This window comes from Gossypium hirsutum, chromosome A04 (genome assembly GCF_007990345.1).
Source record: "Gossypium hirsutum isolate 1008001.06 chromosome A04, Gossypium_hirsutum_v2.1, whole genome shotgun sequence".
Taxonomy (NCBI): Eukaryota; Viridiplantae; Streptophyta; class Magnoliopsida; order Malvales; family Malvaceae; genus Gossypium; species Gossypium hirsutum.
The window spans coordinates 12,648,945-12,654,202 of record NC_053427.1 but is presented as its reverse complement, the minus strand read 5'-3'; the positions used below and the strand labels follow the sequence as shown (position 1 = coordinate 12,654,202).

The window sequence follows — 5,258 nt, the reverse complement described above, 5'->3', positions numbered from 1 at the left end:
TAACACAGCAATGAGCAAAGAGGGGCAGCTGTAGAACCCATATTTTGCCCGGGCCTTAAAATAAATAAACCAAATTTTGAAAAAAATCAAAATGTTCATTTATACAGTCCTTTTACAAATCAAAATACAAACCAGATCAGCCTATTAACCCAATACCCAAGCCCAAGTTAAAATCCTGGCCCAACTATCTTAAAACTTTTCAACAATTCAAACCCTAGCTCCACAAGCCTTGCGCCGCTGCCTCCATGTGCTGGCCTCAGGGTGCACAACACCCGAAACAGGTGTCCCATACCATCGTCCATACCTTCTGCCCTCCACGCCTCTGACCACACCTGCAAAAGAAAAGACAAACAAGGAGCAGAAAACCGAAACAAGACACGAACAGTGGTAGAGACAAAGAAAAACAATATTTTTCTACTATTGTAATCGACTATAAAGCCAAGAAGAAGTCAAAACGAAACGGGAGGGACGGATTGTAAAAAAGATTTTTTTCTTACAAAAAGAATGAATGTAACACAGATGTTAGGAATCAAAACGCATACAAGCAAATCAAAAAAGTTTGGAAACTAAAAGGTGTTCTTGGTTCTTTTGATTTTTTATTTATTTTTTTTCTTTTGTATTTTCTTTTTTTTCTCTTCTCAAATCTATTTAAGAAAAAACTAAAAGGAAGGAATGGCTCACCTGAATCCCTTCGAGCTCGCCATCGGAGTGATTTCTCCGTCGTAGTAATCGAGTTCGACAAAGGGACAAAGAACTCCATTTTTCCTTCGTTCTTGGGTGGCTGAAGGTTTAGTCTTCAAAAGAGGCTTTGAAGACAGAGCTCAAAAGCTTGTCCTCCGCAACGCCGGTCACCGGCCATGGCAGCGTGTAGGTGAGCATGAAATGGCCTTGTCGGCTGAAAAGAAGGAGAAGAGATAGAGGAGTCTGAAAGTGTTAGGTTTAGAAAAAAAATAAAAAAGGAAATAAAGGCATAGATGGTTTCAAAATAAAAGTATGATTTAAATAATAAAACTCAAACAATACCGTTTGGGTAAAGGAAAAGAGCCTATGCGCCTAAAATAGGTTATTTATGTGGCCAATCCTTCTCTTTTGCGCTGCTATTGGATTAGGCCCCTGTTCTTCTTTTTATTGTTTTTAATCTGGCCGCATAATTTTCTCCTAATTACATTTGACTCCCTGCTGAAATAATGCGCATAAAGGCTGGGATTATTTCCCTTTTAGTCCCTCCATGTTATTCGCGTGTTCTAATAGGTCCTCCCCTCTCCTTTTTTGTTTCGAATCTATCCCCTAACTCTTGTTTTAAATTCAATTTGGTCTCATTTCCTTTTTTATTCTATTATTTTCGCCCCGAATTTCTGTTTAAAGTTCAAATTAGCCCTTTTGGCTACCTTTGTTATCTTATAAATTAATATTATTGTTACTCTATAATCATATTTTGTATGCTTATTTTCGCTATTATTATTATATTTGCTTTCATTCTTTATTATTATGGTTGTTGCTATTTCTCTTGATTGTTTTGTTATATTTATGTTATTATTAATATTCCTTGGTTTATCGTAATCATTATCCTATCACTTTATTATTGTCATTATCAATATGCTATCATTATTCTCATTAATGTATTGTCATCATTAGTTTCTACTTTATTATTATTATATTATTACTATTGCTATCATCATATTATTGAACTAGGTAACTTTATATTGGTTTTGTTATATTGTATATTTTTTTTGTATTTATTTATATTATTATTAGCATTATTATTATCATATATTTTATATTATTTTATTTTACATATGTATTTCTTTTAAACTATTATACATATTGTTTATTTTGAAACTTTTATATAAGTTTTTGTATTTTAAATTATTATGTATATTATTCACTTTAATATTATATATATTATTTATTTTAGACCTTTTTATATTATTTTAAATTGTTATATGTTATTCATTTCAAATCGCTTTATTTTACCTTAAATTGTTTTGTATGTTAATAATTTTAAATTATTTTATACTACTTACTTAAAATTATGTCTTTATAATATCTATTTTGAACTCATTTTTATATATTACTTAGTCAAAATTGTTTAATTATTTATTTCAAATTGTTTTATATTATTTCATTCTTTTGATTATTAGTGTTGTCTTTTAAATGATGTATGTCAAGAAATTATTGCCATTACGTGTTCTTTAATTTGTTTATTCATGTTCACATTATTGTCATTCCCTAGTAATATTCCTATTCATATATTATCATTCTATGCCCATTATTATATTTTTATTTCATAGCATCGTATTGTATATTAAGCCCCAATACATTCTTTCAATTTAGATCACTTTATTTTATTTCAAACAAAAAAACCCATTTTAATTTTCACTTTCAAAACTAAAGTCGATCCCGTTTTCAAAAAATGGTTACGACATTATCTTGTATGTTATGTTTTATCATGTTGACGCACTCCTTCATGCACCGGTTTTAAAAATGAGACTTCAAGGATTTCAAAAGTATAAAGGCAATGCTTGGTGTTTGAAAATTTCGAGAAAGTAGTGCCCTAACTTATTAGGTTGTCACTTTTCTCATTGAATTCAAATAATTAAGTACCCTTCTGAGTTTTTTTTAAAGGTTTTATAAATGCAAGCCACTATCTTGGAATCTCAAAGCAATATGTCCTAACTTATTGGATATAGCGTTTTGCTGTTCCGAAATAGGAATTTCAAAAAAGGTTAACTTAATGTCAATACTTTGACGCGAGCGAATCTCAATTTTCAAATTTAAAATATTTTAAAGAGTACTACATCTTAAATTTTTTTTTTAATTTCCGACATTCAAGACATTTGATAATCAATTAGGTACCAATTTTTGGGCGTTACGAGGGTGCTAATCCTTCCTCGTACGTAACCAACTCCCGAACCCATTCTTTTTATTTCGTGGACCAAAACTAATAATTTTAAAACAAAATGTTTTAAAGGTGATCCGATCACACCTAAAAAGATTGGTGGCGACTCCCGTTTTCGTTTTTTAAAATCAATTCCCATTTTCCAAAACTCGGATTGAAAAAGGTTTCGATATACCCATCATTTGTGAATTCAATTTTTATGAAAAAATAACATGAGTCAAAATTAAAACCTAACATTGTAATTAGATGAAAAATTTTGGGATAATCAAAGCCGATGATTATTCCAACCACGAAGCAAATTCCATAGAGTTTTGAACACCTCCTAGTGAGACAACTTGCTTGAGAGGACTATTGACAAACACAAACAATATTGATGGAAGAATCGTCAATGCTGGTTCACCATCATTACTGCTGTGAGGACTGTAGAGGATTTCTGACAAGAAATAAGGGGATCTTGATTTTGCGTCTGTAAAGACCCAAATTTAGCCCAACAGACTAAAACCCTAAGCCCAGCCCAAACCTAAACAATTTTCAGCAAAAAAAGAGAGGAGAAGAACCCTAGCCGCCGCCCCACCTTGGCCCGCCACTACCAGTTGTCTGCCACCAGCACACCCACTTGCCTCCACCACTCTATGCCTGCAAAAGAAGACAAAAAAGGACAGCAAAGAAAAACACCAAAAATGAAATTCTTTGTATTTTTCTTTGGATTTTGGGCTATATAAAAGCCCTATGGTCATTGTAAACGAGGGGGAGGGATTTTGATGTTTTTTTGGAGATTTCAATGGTGGGAGGATTTTGATGTTTTTTGGAGATTTCAAAGGGAAGAATCGGTTGTATTTGGAGGGGGGATTTTTTATTTTTTGCTATGAAAACAAAAGATTTTCTTTCAATATTAACAGATTCAATACAAGAACCATTCGAAAATATATATACTATCAGGGGCTCTAACACCAAATCGGAGAATCAAATCTAAAACCTAAGGTGACTCTTTCTTTTTTTTTTCTTTACTGTTTTGAGTTTATTTTCTACATAAAAATACTAAAAAATATAAAACATAAAAATATATGCATTATTAAGCAAAAAAAAAGAAAAAAAATATTTTTTACCTTTTCCGGCCACCGCGTGCGGTGGCCGGTGCCGGCGCCGGCGAGCCTCCGGTGGCCGTCCGGTGACCGGCCCCCCTGGCCGGATTCCCCTTTCCCCCTCCCTTCTCTCTCCCTTCTCTCTTCCCTCTCTCTCTTCTTTTTTTTCTTTCCCTCTCCCAAATGATTTTTTTGGCTATTTTAGGCCTTTATATAGCCCTCCAAAACGACGTCGTTTTGGGGGCTACACTTAAGCCTCAAAACGACGTCGTTTTGACCATTGCCCGACCCATCCGACCCGACCCGCTAGAGGATCCGCGTGTTTTCGTTTGAATGGGATATTTATGCGCGCAGTCCTTCCGCTTTTTCAAGGTTTTGCAATTAAGTCATTTTTCTTGTTTCCAATTTGGCCCCATAATTTCTCGCGCTTTTCGATTTAGTCCCCGTTAATGTGCTGTGTTTTAATGGAATGGAATAATTGTTGTTTCGGTCCCCCTATGTTTTGTGCGCGCTCAAATAAGCCCATTTCTCTTTATTTCCTTTCACATTTGCCCCACAACTTTGTTTTTAATTCAATTTTAGTCCTTTTTCGTTTATTTTTATATCTCTATTAAATATCCTTGTTATTTTTATATTATTAGTATTATTAGTATTACTATTATTATTATTATGTATTAGTATATATTTTTATTATGTACGTGTATACATATATATATATTTTCATATTTAATATTTTTATTTCATTTTTATTCTAATATTTTATTATAATTTATATATATATGTACATATTCTTTATTTATTTTAAGTATATATTTTTTATATTTCATATTTTCTACAGGCATATATATACTTATATATTTACATATTTTAATTCATATACTTATAAATGTATGTACATACTTACGTTATTTTATTTTTATAATATACATATTTATATTTTTTGTCTTTATGTAATATATATACATACATGCGCATGTTATTTATATATATATAATTATGTTTTCATATTTTATAATTCTTGTACATACACATATATATATATATATATATGTATAGACATACATATTTTCATTATATATATATACCTACATAGTTTTTTTTGTATTTTAAATCTTTTAAAAATTCACACATGCATTTTTAAAACTTTTATAATTTTATTCATTTCTTTATTATTATTATTGTTTTACTTTATGTTTATCTATTTATTTATGTGTCCATTATTATTTTTTTAAAAAATGTTTTAGTTTTTTTTATTTTGTTTATTTACTTGTTATTGT

The 5,258-nt window shown here is 31.0% G+C and overlaps 1 long non-coding RNA gene across 1 annotated transcript; it reads right to left on the bottom strand.

The window, feature by feature from the left end:
• Positions 1 to 3,112: 3,112 nt before the first annotated feature.
• LOC121227962 (uncharacterized) lies at positions 3,113 to 4,148 on the bottom strand. The gene is made up of 2 exons (XR_005925476.1): positions 4,006 to 4,148; positions 3,113 to 3,535 (listed from the first exon to the last, which is right to left on the bottom strand). It is a non-coding gene; the product is annotated as an uncharacterized lncRNA (long non-coding RNA).
• Between the last annotated feature and the right edge of the window lie 1,110 nt (positions 4,149 to 5,258).